This window comes from Antechinus flavipes, chromosome 1 (genome assembly GCF_016432865.1).
Source record: "Antechinus flavipes isolate AdamAnt ecotype Samford, QLD, Australia chromosome 1, AdamAnt_v2, whole genome shotgun sequence".
Classification (NCBI taxonomy): Eukaryota; Metazoa; Chordata; class Mammalia; order Dasyuromorphia; family Dasyuridae; genus Antechinus; species Antechinus flavipes.
The window spans coordinates 184,179,180-184,194,941 of record NC_067398.1 but is presented as its reverse complement, the minus strand read 5'-3'; the positions used below and the strand labels follow the sequence as shown (position 1 = coordinate 184,194,941).

The 15,762-nt window shown below is 36.1% G+C and overlaps 1 protein-coding gene across 1 annotated transcript in view; it reads left to right on the top strand.

The window, feature by feature from the left end:
• The first annotated feature begins 2,718 nt into the window (after positions 1-2,718).
• The window catches only part of KIAA0825 (KIAA0825 ortholog), a 552,136-nt gene continuing 539,092 nt past the window's right edge, over positions 2,719-15,762 (top strand). The window contains exon 1 of the mRNA XM_051971455.1: positions 2,719-4,599. The gene's annotated coding sequence lies outside the window, so the exon portion shown is untranslated. The remainder of the gene's footprint in view (positions 4,600-15,762) is intronic.

Below are 15,762 nucleotides of genomic sequence, written 5' to 3'. Positions count from 1 at the left end.
ATTAATATGTAAATCCTAACCTTGCAAATTAAATTACAGATGCTTGGTAACTTTGTCCTCAATTTCCTTTTTATTTCAGGTAATTGATTTCAGCACTCATATTCTTGGAATTCCCTCCCTCATCTATGTCTTTTGGCTTTTTTCAAGTCTTAGCTAATAGTCAACTTTCCACAAGAAGTCTTTAGGCTCTTTTCCTTCTGAGACTATCCCAAATTTATCTGGAATACATCTTATACACAATTCTGAGCTTCTTGAGAACAAGAGTTGGTTTTTTTGCCTTTCTGTGTCTCCCCAGTGCTTAGCACATAAGAGATGCTTTATAGCTGTCAGATGATTGAAATTAAGTATTAATAGATTTAAAAGTTTAAATATAATAAAATGGTAACATAAGAAATTGTTAGTTGTGATTAACTAAAACTAGGCAGCTAACTGAGCTGGACCATAGAAAAAGGTCAAGAGCACAGATGAAGACCTCAGTCTTTGGGTAGAGAGGAAAAGGCATACATAAGGTCAGTGAGACTAAGACAAAAACAGACTTTCGTACTTTTTTTTCTTTAAAGCTAGTGGCCCTATGTAAAAGAGCACTTTAAAATTAAAGCTCTAAAGAAATGTGTAGTACTGTTATTGCTGTCATCACAAAAAATGTATTATATATTAGATACATACTTTTCAAAGAAACATAAAATAGATCAAGGTGACCTTAAAAGTTAATTTGTAACTATGCATAGCCTTTGATCCAGCAGTGTTACTACTGGGCTTATATCCCAAAGAGATTTTAAAGAAGGGAAAAGGACCCAATGTGCAAAAATGTTTGTGGCAGCCCTTTTTGTAGTGGCTAGAAACTGGAAATTGAATGGATGCCCATCAATTGGAGAATAGCTGAATAAATTGTGATATGTGAATATTATGGAATATTATTGTTCTGTAAGAAATGACCAACAGAATTTCAGAGAAGCCTGGAGAGACTTACATGAACTGATGCTAAGTGAAATGAGCAGAACCAGGAGATCATTATACACAGGAACAAGATTATAAACTGATGGAAGTGGCTCTCTTCAACAATGAGATGATTCACAACAGTTCCAATTGTTCAGTAAAGAAGAGAATCAGCTACCCCCCCAAAGAGAGAACTATGGGAAATGAGTGTGGACCACAACATAGCATTTCCACTCTTTTTGTTATTGTTTGCTTGCATCTTTGTTTTCTTCTCAGATTTTTTTTCTTTCTTTCTAGATCCGATTTTCCTTGTGCAGCAAGATAACTGTATAAATATGTGTACATATATTGGATTTAACATATACTTTAACATATTTAACATGTATTGGACGATTTGCGATCCAGAGGACGGAGTAAGGGGAAGGAGGGGAAAAGTTGGAACAAAAGGTTTTGCAAGGGTCTATGTTGAAAAATTACCCATGCATATATTTTGTAAATAAAAAGCTATAATAATAATAATAATAATAATGATAATAAAAGAAAAACAAATTATGCCCATTACATTTGCAAAAACTATTGGACAAATAAAGGCATAGTATAAAAAAAAAGTTAATTTGTACATTTGTTTTTGAGATTTCAGTTTCTTAATGCACATGATTCTAGTAAGACTAGTAATTGATATAAAATCTCCTGAGAATGATTATGATTACCCATAATCCTGAGTTGTAGATGTTGGCAAAGAGGCAATCAGGGAAAGGGATAAGGATTAATTCTGACAGACTTAAAGAGGTCTATTTCAACTAGTGAAGTACTTATACTGAAGGAAAAGTGGAGTAGGAGAGCAAAGTTAAGAGCTTGTTAACACTGAGAAAGCTTTGTGGGGGACTGGCTCCAAGTTCTTCATTTTTATTTCTCTTCTTTCTTTCTAAGCACATATTCTTATATTCGTCTGCTTTCCTTTTAGATCTCCAATTGCTTTTTTCTTCTCATTCAATACCAAACAGTTCTCCTATCTCACCAACTAGATTTTTTCTCCTACACTACATATTTAATTTGCTGTAGGAAGGGAAAAAAACCATTAAAATAAGTACTGTGTTTTTTGAAATTTCTTGTGGGGGGCTTGATTTTTTTTCCATTCTTATTAGTAATTAAGCCTTGATAGTTAATATTATTAATATTAATAAAAGGCTCTATACCTTCCTTTAATAGTATTTTTAAATGAACATTTTTCATCATTTTTCAAACGACTATTTAAAGTCAACTTGCATAAAATGAATCTATTTGTAAATAGGTCACTATTTAGTTCAATATTTGTCAGCATTTATAATAATAAATATAAGATTCTAATATTTTTTAATTTGCTTGCAGTTAATTTCAGAAAAATAATACAAAGGAATAAAACTCCCAATCATTCAGAAATTACTTTTTATGTTAAAAGAGATCACTATTTAATGATAAATGTGTGTTGACTGAACATTCAATTAAATAATCTTAATCTTATAAAATACTATCAATTCTGTTTTACAAAGATTTTCACCTTTATCCTAAGTAGTAAAGCAAACATTTACCTGCAACTTCATATTAAGGGAAAAGTTTATATCATAGCTGATCTTTAAAAGTACAATATAATTGATTTTATTAAAGTTTTTATCCTTTTGTATCTCCCAAAGAGACCTGTTTAGAGTAATAAAATTTCCCCAAAGACTAAGATGTTAAAATTAAGCTGAAAGGTAAAAAAACACAAGAAAACTTTAGAAAACTTATAGTTTGCAAAAACGTTCAAACTTTGTCAATGATTTACTCTTGAATGATTCTGCTTGATGCTTTCTCAATAAAATACCATGCAAGATCCAGTTTTTGAAGACCATGAAAAACCAAAGTATATGATTTGGATTCAGAAAAAAACAGCAACTATGCTTATTTGCTTACACATATAAAATAAGATTTGAATAAGTTCTGAGGAGATATTGTGAATTCCCCAAGTAAGTTATCAAACTTTCTTCCCTTACCCTCCCACCAACATAATCCTACAGCAAAACACTCGGTACTTTTTTTTTTTTTTTGGGGGGGGGGGAGGAGGGACTGAAGGGAGAAAAGGGAAGCTGTCTAAAGCTCCTTTTTAATTCCTATAGGGAACTCCAGGTATGGAAAAAACACCCCCATGGTCACCATTAACAGCATCATCCTTCTGTGCATTGTAAGCACCTTAAGAGTCAGGACTGTGTTTCTTTTTATTAACGATATCCCTACCACTTATCATACAATCCTGGCAAAGTAAGTGCTCAATAAATGTTTATTGGACAATCCCATCCATAAAGCCACCAACTTTTCTTAAGACGGTAAAGGTTCCTCCCAAATACAGACGTATTGAAAAAAATTATTAAATCAATAAATAAAAACAAAACATGTTAACAATTACGTGGTTACAAACATAACTGGCAATAGGACCTCAAGTTGTTTTTTTTCCCCAAATTTTCTTAAAAATAACATGAAATGATTTTATAGAATAACTATTAATCAGTAAGGGGGATTTATTACTTCTAAAGCTAACTTCAAAAGTATACAAATGGCTTTGGGGGAGAAAGTGGAACTGGTGACTGGGACTGGTGAAGCCCACTCTCACATGAATTCAATTTATTTGCATATTATGGCATCATCTCTCTGATGTTATGGTCCTCTTCGAGAACGAAGGACAAAAAGGCCCATTAAGCCAACTAAACTTCCCTAAGTGAGATTTAACAAATCTTAGCGGGGCACAAGACCGCACCAGGAAATCTGATCCAAGTTTCAGCCTTCTCAGGCAGAATTACTATGATGCCGGACGAAGTACCAACATACACGTTTTTACACGCACAAGAACTCTGGATGTGGTATCCCACCCCTATAACACGCTACTGCGCACGGGGAGGAGGGAAGGGGTCGGCATCCACGCGGATGGCATGGGTTCATATTTATTTCCTAGCGTTTCGCAAGAGTTCACACTTCTTTATCCTGGGGGAGGAGAAAATGGGCTTAGAAATGGGGTCTCAGCACCTGAAAGCTGGGCAGGCTTCCAAGACTGGGAGCCTTTGACAGATGAAGTCCTCTTTCAGGGCAGGGACTCTTGGGAATAGGTCTTGCAAATACTAGAGGAGTGGCCTCGGATTCAAGCCGAGGGGGATGGGCAGCTGCGGCGTATCCCGGAACATACAACCCGAGTATCCACATCCCAGGAGCGAGGGGGCGGGCACAGAGCTCGGTCCTACCAACGCAGCAAAGCCCGGCGGGGGGATAGGAGTGGGTGGAAATAAGGAAAATACCATTCTTGGGAAAGGGAAAAGAACTTCCTTACATTTTAGGTAAACAGAGGGTCGTTGAACCTCCAGGGGGCGTAAACGCCGCTCGAAAAAACTAAGTAGTTTTCAGGAGACGCCTATTACCTTTCCCAGTCTGGCTATCAAAGCTGAGCTCCCAGAGCCGCACGTCGGAAGATCGAAACAGAAGCAGAGAAACGACAAGCAGGTCCACTAGTTTTGGAATTCTAGGGGAGGATTTCCCGCCGCTCGGGCGTAACCCCGGAAATAGTTTCCGAGGCTTCCGGGTGGTTGTCACTGACGCTCCTACACAGTCGCTAAGGAGGATAAAGCTGCTCCAGGACCCTGGGGGCTGGGGAGGGTCAGGAGGGTAAGTGATTGGCGCTTACCTGCGCTTTCCCTGGCGGTCTGGTACTCTCGGGCTTGATTCTTTTGGACGGACTGGACTGCAGAGTTAGGGCACACTCGACCTGAAGACCCCAAGTCAGTCAGCGAGCATTAATTAGGCGCCTAGAGTGTGCTAGGAACTGTGCTAAGATGCTCCTCTTTAGCTATCATAGAAGGATCTTCCCGCTCCTCTTTCACTAGGTTGATAGGAAGCTGCTTTAGTCTCCCGCTCCTTCCCCCCAGCCAAATATTGATCTTGGTGTAGTCCGTAGCTTTGGGACACTTCGACCCCCACACAGTACCTCCACGCCCTTTTCACCTACTTCGTGTCTCCAAGGGGCGCTACTAGGATCCCCTTCTCCCTACCTCTCATTTCCAGTCTTCTGTATCCTGTTCTCCGCTTTTGCAGACATCCAGACTCATTCAGATGGTCCCTGGTCTTCTGGAGTTTCTGCAGCTTCACTCCCTCTGGCTGGGTGCAGTTGCCTACGCTTACCAAGAGGAGCGCTACTCTTTGGGTTGGGTGCTAGTGGGACATTTTAGGGGTGCCGGCTAACATCGGCATGCTCCCTCTTTAGGATATTGGGGTCCGTTTTTGACTGAGGCCCCTGGTATCCTGGGTGCACTTTTTCAGTTCTTGATAAGAAATGGCCTTTTACACTTTAGGGTGCGTTCTAATAAAGCAAGGGAACTCGTATAATTTTTCGGCGTGTGTTTTAAAGGTTAATCTTAACATTTGGAAACCAGAAGTGTAGAGATTATACCAAAGGAAGAGAACTTTTGGAAAAGAAATCTGCACTTCAGACTTTATAGAGGAACTGAGACCTGAGGGAAGTTCATGGATTAGGATTTAGAAAGCAAGGGTTATTATAAAGCAAAAGTGCTTCATTCATTTGCTAATTTTAATCGTTTTAAATTTATAGTTAGTGCATTAATGAAGTATTGTGAGTACTCTGTCTTTTATGTAACTCATTTTCTATATAAAAGTAAGACTATTCTGGCCATCATGATTTATACCTGTCTACCTCCATAAAGGAGATCAAACAAATTCTCATGCTACCAATCACTGAATAGAATTTCCAGAGATTATGCCCTTCCTAACTACAGGCATGGTGATGGACTGAATGTCTGACATTTATGTGGAGAAGTTCATAAGATTGCCTTCAGGTGATAAAGTTTTCAGTTACAAGAATATTCCAACAGAGATTATGATCTGTGTCTGGAGGGAATACCTATATAAGAAGGAAATCATGGATCTGTCAAGTATGAGTAAAAGAAAAAGGCAAAATATTAAAGGTAGTGAGCATAGAGCAGAAAAAAAAAAGACCTGAATTTCAATCCTAATTATGTTATTGACTGTGAGCAGTAGTCTCCAGTATTTTCCTCATTTATAAAAAGAAAGGAGTTGGACTTGATGCCCTTAATGATTCCTTACAACTCTAAATTCATGATCCTTTGGCTCATGAAACTAACCATTAGACAAAAGCCCAATTGCCCATTCATCAGCGGTAGTATGGCATAAAAGACAAGTAACCTACGTCATAAGACCTTAATTCTAGTCTTTATGTTTAACACAAATTAGCTGTGTGACCTCAACTTTATACAACTGTATGTTCCTACTGCACCTCAACAAGTCATTTCTGTGATATAATCATGGTCAGCCCTGGTTAAATAGGGTTGGAACTCTACTGGTTTTCATGTATCATGTAAGAGAACCTTTTCCAACATTAGTGTGATTGCTCATTTTTCTAATTCTTATACTCAGATGAAAGATTTGTATAATTTATTAACAAGTATTTATTAAATACCTGCTATGTGCTAGGCATGATAGGTTACTGAGAAATAAAGACAAAAATGTAATAGTCCCTGTGCTCAAGAGACTTCTTCTATTATGGAGATGACATACATAAGTAGGATTTTATGCAAAGTAATTTTATCAGGAAGACAGTAGTAACTGGGATATCAGAAAAGGCCTCACATAAATAGAACAGGCGCTGAGCTTTGAAGAGAGGTAGGAATTCTAAAAGGTATATATGAGGAGGCAGAGTACCTTCTTGGGTGAGTGGTAGTTTATCACATTGACTCCTCCCTTGGCTGCCTTCATCTGTTTTCTCCCTGCCATTTTTTAGAGGGTTTGCATAAGTCCAAAAGGATAACAAAATTGCTGAATTTCAGAATAGTCCATAGAGTACAATCTATAGCTGAAAAAAGAATTCTCATTATAGCATAAGCTTCAAATGGCCAAACAACTTTTCTTTGAAAAACTTCTGTAAAGGTGATTCACTACTTTCAAAGACTATCTCATCTATTTTCAATAACTCTCATTGTTGTAGTGTTTTTCTTTATGCTTGGTTGAGCCTGATTTTGCCTTTTTGTAACTTCTACTCATTGTTCCTAATTCTAGCCTATAGTTACATCAAGACTAGTTGAATCTTTCTTCCATATAATCCCTTCACTTAGTATGCCTTTCTGGAGTCTTCTTTGTTGATATATTTCTTCAACTGACTTATATGAATTTGAGGTCCTTCACAATCATGTTCTGGAAACTCCATTGTCATTCTTAAATAGTAATGCTTCAGAATTAGGAGAAAAAAGGATACCTGTCAGATCTTTGGAGAAAGGAGGAATTTGTGGCCAAAGAAGAGTTAGAGAACATTAAGAAATGCAAAATAGATAATTTTGATTATACTAAATTAAAAAGGTTTTCACAAATAAAACCATTGTAGCTAAGATGATAAGAGAAAAAGAAACCTTTTTACAGCTGGTATTTATGATTAAGGCTTCATTTCTAAAATCTAGAGAGAACTGAGTCAAAGGATATGAAAAATTTTCAGATGATGAAATTAAAATTATTTGTAAACTTGAAAAATGATCCAAATTACTATTGATAAGAGAAATGCAAATTAAGACAACTCTGAGGTTTTACTTCATACCTAAGTATTGGCTAAGATGATAGGAAAATATAATGCTAAATGTTAGAAGGATGTGGGAAAACTGGGACATGAATGCATTGTTGTAAAATGATGGAACCAATGATGGAACTATGCCCAAAGAACTGTTAAATTGTGCATACCCTTTGATCCAGCAAGATCTCTGCTGGGTCTGTATCTCAAAGAAATCATAAACGAAGGAAAAGGACTCACATGTGCAAAAATGTTTGTAGCAGCCCTTGGTTTTTTTTTTTTCCCCCTAATATAAGGAACTGGAAACTGAATGGATGCCCACCAGTTGAAGAATGGCTGAATAAGTTATGTATATGAATGTAATGGAATATTATTATTATTATTATTATTATTATTGCTCTATAAGAAATTTTGGCAGGATGATTTCAGAAAAGCCTGTAAAGACATGAAGTGATGCTGAGTGAAGTGAGCAGAATTGGGAGAACACTGTACACAGTAACAATGAGTTGTGATGGACTTGTTCTTTTCAGCACTGCTGTGATCTAAGACAATTCCAATAGATTTGAGATAGACTATGCCATCCATCTCCAGAGAGAGAAGTATAGAGACTGATTAGTTCGTTGTTGTCCTTCATTCTTGAATAGGACCTTTATAGAGTCAAGTTACAATGTGTCCAATTATGGCTGATCAGACCATAACCAGCTCAGAATGATCTGCCCCAGGTCAGACACAAAAAATCCCTAAGAATATTTGGGGTGACTTCTCTAACTGCAGATTTCATCTTTATTTTGGACTAATTCAATTCTGCTTTGCTTACAGAGTGCCTTCTTTAATGAGGGCACACCATGCTGGACAGTCCTGTGCCAGGGTCTCCCATGTCATAAAATTGATTCTAAATTTCTTGAGAGACCTTGAGAGTGTCCTTATATTGCTTTTTCTGACCACCTTTTGAGTCCTTGCCCTGTGTGAATTCTCCCATAATTTTTTGGGTAAGGGTGCATTTAACATTTGAACAATGTGGTGAGCCCAACAGAATTGTGCTCTCTGCAATAGAATTGGAATGCTTGGCAACTTAGTTTGAGAAAGGACCTCAGTGTCTGATATTTTGTTCTGCCAGGTGATCTTCAAAATCTTCCTAAGACAATTCAAATAGAAGCAGTTGTTATATATTATAGAGACTAAATGTGGATCAGAGCTTAGTATTTTCATTTTTTTTTGTTTGCTTGCTTTTTCTTCCTCGTGTTTTTTCTTTTTTATATGATTTTTCTTGTACAATATGACTAATATGGAAATATGTTTAAAAGTATTGTACATGTTTAATTTGATTGCTTGCTGTCTGGGGGAGAGAGAGGGAGAAAAAACTTGGAATCCAAAATCTTGCAAAAATGAATGTTGAAAACTATATGTATTTGAAAAAATGAAATACTATTGAGAAAAAAAATAAGGGAACTCAAAAGTTTGACTGAGGTTTTCTACTGCATCCTGGGCTGGCCAGTTATCTTGACTTATGTCTTAACCATTGGCACTCTAGAGGAAAGAGTGAGACTGATGACTTTGTAACAGGCCTGCCTTCCTTAAATTCAATTCACTAGAAAGTCAAGATATCATCTTCTTAATGCATTGGTCCTCTGAGAATGAAGGACAAACTACAAGAAGCAAACAATTGTCTGATCATGGCAGAGTATGACAGAATTATCACCTCCTTTTCCCTAGAAACTGGTCTCTCCTACAAGGGACCCAAGATAGCTTTTGCATTTTTTTTGGCTGCCATTATAACACTTTTGTCTGTTATTGTCCAGTAAATTTCTTAGACCTTTTTAAGATGAATTTGTATATAGTAAAACTCGTCTTAAAAATGTCTAAGAAATTGACTGCCTTTTTCTTGTACCTTTTTGCATCTTGTTGATGCCTTTGAATCAAAGTGTGAGACTTATATTTTTTCTCTTAAAAATAGTGTTTTTAAGATTAATAATGAGGCACTTTGTTATAATAGCTAAAGAATTGGCCCTTGATTCAGGAAGAAATGTATTTGGGTCTGGCCTCTGAAAATTAGTTTCCCTTTTGAGAAGCATGGGATTCAGTAATTAGTTTTGGAACTGAGGCACAAATCTGAGGAATGATAAAATTCCCTTTATATTGAGTGAACGGATGAATATGAGTAGCATGGCCTGTTAATGCTGCTAAAGATGATTCTGTGCTCCACTGTGATTTGGCACTTCATCTGCTTATGCTCCCTACTTTAAAAAATGATAATACAACTTCAGCTAAGAAATCCTTTTTTTAAGTTCTAGATTTGATTTCAGATTTTAAAGCATTACAACTTTTTATTGTTATCTTTTATACATAAATACATTAAATGTGGAAATGTATTCAAACAAAACAAACTAATAAGTAGCTTTAGTTTATCTTTCTTCAAACTAAGCAGTGGTTTTATGAAAAAGTTAAGGAATGATGCAATTGGCTGACCAAGCAACATAGGTTCTAAATCAATTTATGAGACTGGTATAGTGGGAACATTATTGGATTAAATGCCCCAAACCTTGCATTTGAATGTGATCACCATTTCTGTGTCCTTGGACAAGTCACCTAAATTCTCTGAGTCACCTAAAACCTCTGAGACAAGTTCCCTTGTCTATAAAATGAAAGGCTAGAAGCTCTTGGACTCTAAGAACCTTTTAACTCCAATAGTCAAGTGGGTTTTATGCCTATGATTCTACCTCACAGAGTTACTGTTGCAAAGTATTACTGAGTTGCAGTCATTGTTCTCACTTTTGTGTTACCTGGTATAATAAAATGAGAATTTTGATGTCAGTGAACCACCACTTTTGTTTATTTTTTAAAAATATTTTATTTGTTTTCATCAACCAAAATCTGCCTTCTTATCTTCCCACCCCAATTCTCCTCCCTAATTGAGAATACAAGAAAAACGAACTCATTATAAACATATGTGGCCAATCAAAACAAATTTCACCATTGGCCATGTTCAGAAATAATTTCTTTCATTTTTTCTAAAAGTTCTCTCATAAAAGCTGGGTAGCACGTTTTATTATTAGTCCTTTGAAATTATGGTTAGTCATATACTGATAAGAGTTCAGGACAATAGTCTTCCATCATATTTATATACCATTTTGGGTTTATCCATTTTCCAAGTTAGAGGCATTCCCTAAGATTCTCATCCATTGCTACCTCCAAAAGAAGTATAAATCATTTTATGTATGCTTAAGAATTTGTTTTGCTCAGAACTAATTCCTCCCCTAATCTCCCCTCCCTTTCTAATTTCCCTTTTTCTTTATCTCTTTTCCCTCTAATTTCCCTGTTGAATGAAAAGTATTTCTTTACCCAATTATTTTGTGTGTTTTCTTTTTTGGTTCAGTTCAGATAAGAATGAGATTCAAGTGTGGACTATTCCCTCCTTACTTTCCCTTCCCTGAATCCTGTACCCCATTTTCTATGTTTTTCCCTTTTCCCTCATTTCTTTTATGAAAATGTTTTTTAACTCGTATTTTCATTTTTCATCTCTTCCAGGAATTCTATTTGTGCTCAAGTTGTGTTTTTCTCTGAGGCACTGCTTATAGATGTTTTAGAATAATTCTTTTTTTTCTGGGTTTGTGCCTTGAGCTCTTTATGGTAAAATTTTTTTTTTATTTGTTTGCTTAATTTTTTTTTTAGCTTTACTTTCCCTTACTTTCTAGCTTTTTACTTTCCCTTCCCCTATACCCTATGTACCTATGTATATATTGTGATTGTATGAGATAATTTTCCCTAACCTTCCATTCCATTCCAACCTCCATTCCCACAGTATTTTTCTTTCTTTCTTTTTTCCTTTTTTAAACTCTTTCCTTAAGAACATCAAGACATAACAGAACCACTCCCAAGCTTTATCAAATTGGGTTCCCTCTATGAACCCTGATGATGATAGGGTTCCCAGGGGGTACATATTTAATAACTTTCCATAAGTAAGCAATTTATTCTTTATTATTAATTCATGTTTATCTTTTTATGATTTCACTCCTGTTTTTGAAATTCAGAGTTTCTATATAATGCTGATCTTTTCATTAGGAATGCTTTTATAATGGAATTAGGGATGCTATTAAAATGACTCACTTCTGCTAGTTAAGTTATTCTTGCTGTAAGCCCAGATCCTTTGCTTTCTTGAATATTATATTCCAGAATTTCTATTCTTTCCTAGTGGTGGCTGCTAAATTGTGTATGATTCTAATTGTACTTGAATTCTTGCTTTCTGGCTGTTTGCAGTATTTTTCTTTCTTTTTACTAGGAAGCTTTGGATTTTTTTTTTTCAGCTTTTTGGTTTTGTTTTAATATTTTTTGTTGCCTTATGAACTCATTAGTTTCCATTTGGATCATTCTAATTTTCAGGGGGGGGGGGTGTTGTTTGAGCACAATTATGTAACTCTTGTGACAAGCTAATTGCCCTTCCAAATGTATGGTATTCTCTTCTTTTCTAAAATATGATGGTTCTCTGGGACCAGGTTTCTCGGGGGCTTCTGGAGGCAGCCTTAGTTTCAGTTCAGATCAATAATCACCTCAAATGCAGCCAGGTGTTAAAAGTTTAAATCCTTTATTGTCTCCTTCAAAATAGCTTGGTTAGTTTTCTTAGAGGCCTATCTCCCTCTTGCTTCCACGAGCTCTTGCAGCTTGTCTGCCAGCTTCAGCCTCCAGATATCTCTGAATCTTGGTTCTTCGGAACTGAACTTACTGGCTGACTGAGGCTCTGAGAGCTTCTTATATATGATCTCTTAAGTGTGAACTCAAAGGTTGACTCCTCCTCCTCTGAGAGAGTGGGATTGTGGGAGGTGTAACTTTGTGAATCTCCCAAACTTGTGAACTCTAATGTGTGAGTTAATGTGTGAACTCTCAAAGGTGTAAACATAAGCATTGTTTCTATCAATTCCAGTGAGTTAACACCTTGTTTCAAGTTCTGGCTCATAACACAATTCTTTCTCTAGAATTCTCATTTCTTTTCCACCTTTTCCTCTTTTTTTTCCCCTCTTTTTCCCTCATTTCTCTTATCAAAATGGTTTTTAACTCTTATTTTGATTCTTCATCTCTTCCAGAAATTCTATTTATGTGTACTCAAATTGTGTTTTTCTCAGAAGCATTGCTTATAGATGTTTTAAAATAATTCTCTTTTTCTGAGTTTGTGTCTTGAGCTCTTTATGGTAAATTTTTTTGTTTGTTTGTTTGCTTAATTTTTCTAGCTTATTTCCTGACTTTGAATTTGATGTTAGGGATAGGCTTTGTAGCACTTTTGGAGGGAAGTCTCTGGGATGATCCTATTGCTTCTTTCTTAGGGGATTAAATCTTATATTACTCCAGGATACACTTATAAGCTTTTACTAATCCTAAAGTAGTCTGATTCAGAACAAATTCTGATGGTTACAATCTGGTCTAAATTCCTGTAAGTTCCTGAATCAAGCTTGAGCCTGACTAAGAGTAGATTGCTGCTGGAATCCTAACTGGAAAGCTCTGTTGGTTCAATGACAAATGTAGGCTCTCCTTTGGCCTGGGATTCTTATGTGCTTATTCCTTTGCAGATTGGGCTAGATGCTGTAAATGAGACCCTGATCCACATGTGTGATCTGAGGCACCTCATTGCGCCTGCTTGGGACCTGTAGGCCTTCCTACCTGGGAACACAGGATTCCTTCCTCTGCATTCCCTGGACTTGGAACTAGTGACAGAGCTGCTAGTTGGTGCCTGTTCTTGTTGCAGAGCTCCAGAATTGGTCTAAGGGTGCCATTGGGTGGGTCTTGATCTTTCCTGGTGTGTACCCTGTCTTGGGCACTGGGTGCTCTGATGTGCTCCTGTCCTGACCCTACCTTAAAGTCTGCAGATTTCTCTATCTGGCTGTATGCTGACCTGGATTGGACAAATGATGTGGGATTGTGAATTTTCCCACTGAAGTGTGTTCTGGTGCATTTTTTTGATCTCTTTGGAGAAATTTTAAAGAGGAGAGCTTGGCTGTATTGTTTCCAGTCACTGTCATTTTGGCTCCACCTTTACTTATTTTTTCAGTAGGAGACAATAGCAAAGGACAAGCAAATATGGATGTATTGAGATTTGCATTATAGATTGTATTATCTTTCCACCTAAATCATCCCCTTTTTAGAAGTTTTCTGATAATTTTTGCGAACCATTACCCCTCCACTCATTGTGTTCTTTAATATTCTCTTCAATGCCTCACCCTCTATCACCCTTCAATATCTACCCACTTGCAAATCTTGACATATTTACCTGCATAAAATCTCTCATATAGATTCTCTTTTCTATACTTATATACTATTTTCTATGCTTACATCTCTTTAGTTCAGGCTTTTATTACCTTTTGGTTGAATTATTTCAATAGCTTCCTAATTGGTCTCCCATTTCTCATCTCTCCTCCATAGTCACCAAAGTGATTCTCCACAAATGCAGATCTGACCATGTTATTTTTCTACTCAGTAAAGCCCCTGATTCTAGAAATAAGTTTTATTTCCTCTTTATCTCATTCTTTAAAAATATCTATTTTCTGTGTTTTTATATGCACATAATTTTGAGTATCATATGTACATCATATGTATATCCTTTATAGGGGCATCTAGGTGACACAATGGATGGAGTGCTGGGCCTGGATGAAGAAAGACTCATCTTCCCCAGTTCAAATCTGCCCTCAGATACTTACTAGTTGTGTGATCTTAGACAAGTCACTTAACCCTGTTTACCTCAGTTTCCTCCTCTGTAAACTGAACTAAAGAAGGGAATGGAAAATCTCTTCAGTATCTTTGCCCAGAAAACCCTAAGAGGATCAGGGAAAGTCAGACATGAGTGAAAAAATCATTTATAAGTAAGTAAATATACATATATTAGAGTGTTTTCTCTCTTTCCCCCTTCCCTTCTCTCTCCCTCCCTCCTTCTCTCCCCCTTCTCTTTCTCTCCCTTGATAGAAATATTAGGTCAAAGGAATTTGTAGACTATATAACATTCAGTGTACCTTCTAGCTTTATACTTATTACATGCTCTTTGCTTTTGAATGACAGGAATACCTGGTTCTTTGTTTATGTGGTTTAATTGCTGACTTTTTAACAGAAGCTTCATGAGTTAATAAAAAAAGAGAGCTTTTTATTACTATCAGAACTTTTGTGATGTGGGGAGAATTAAGACTTAAAATACTGAGGCTGATTAAGCCTGTAAAAAAGTCTCCTTCATGGCATGGCACATATTTGTTCATGGACAAACACACATGTATTAAGCTTTTCAGTTTTAAAATTTTAAAATAATTTTGTCTCAACACATATTTTTCAACAACTGCCCATGCAGATTATTGATTAATCACAGAGAAGAGAAATGTATCCTTTAAACTTGACACTTATAACTTGTATTTCACCAGGATTTTGTTGCTGTTCCATATTGATTTCTTTACATTGTTGAAGTCATTTTGTTCTTTTGACTTTGCTTTTTTTTTTTTAACTCTGTATTGCTTTATACAAATCATCACATGATTCTCTAAATTCTCATTTATCATTCTTTACAGAGTAGTCATGTTTCTTTATATTCAAATAGCATAATTTGTTTTACCATTCCCTAATTATTGAGTACCTATTTTGTTTTTAGCTTTTTGTTATTTTAGGTAATGCTATTATTAATATGTACTACCATTTTGGGATATGGTATTCTAATAATGAGATGTCTGAATTAAAGGGCATAATCAACTTAGGGATATGTACTATCACTTTGGGGCATGTAGTTCTAGTTTTGAAGTATCTGAATCAAAGGGCATGATCAACTTAGTAATTTTCCTTGCTTAATTTCCTATTGATTTTCAGAAGAGTTGAAGCACTTTCAGTAGTAAATTACCTTTATTAGGTATTATTCATTAGGTATTAGGATACCACAGCAAAGATTAAATTTTTCAGATTCTAAAATCTATGTTGCTGAAGAGTGAGAGGGATAGGATTGGGGGAGGGTATTTCCATTCTCTATCTTTTGATCTTGAAGATTGATTTTTGGGAGGTCGAGGCCTTGTTAGTGGATAGTGTGTGGTAGTAAGAAGTAGAGTAAATGAAAAAATTACCAGTAAAGTAAAAGTAAATACAGTACAGACTGAAGTTTCCCATTTTCACCATTGATTTACTTGAGTTAAAAGTACCTGAGATGGTGATTATTTTACAGTGTTTTACTAAGCTCACCTAACCTTTGGCTATTTAAAAGAAAGCATCAATCACAGAGAAGAGCAGCATTTTAGTAC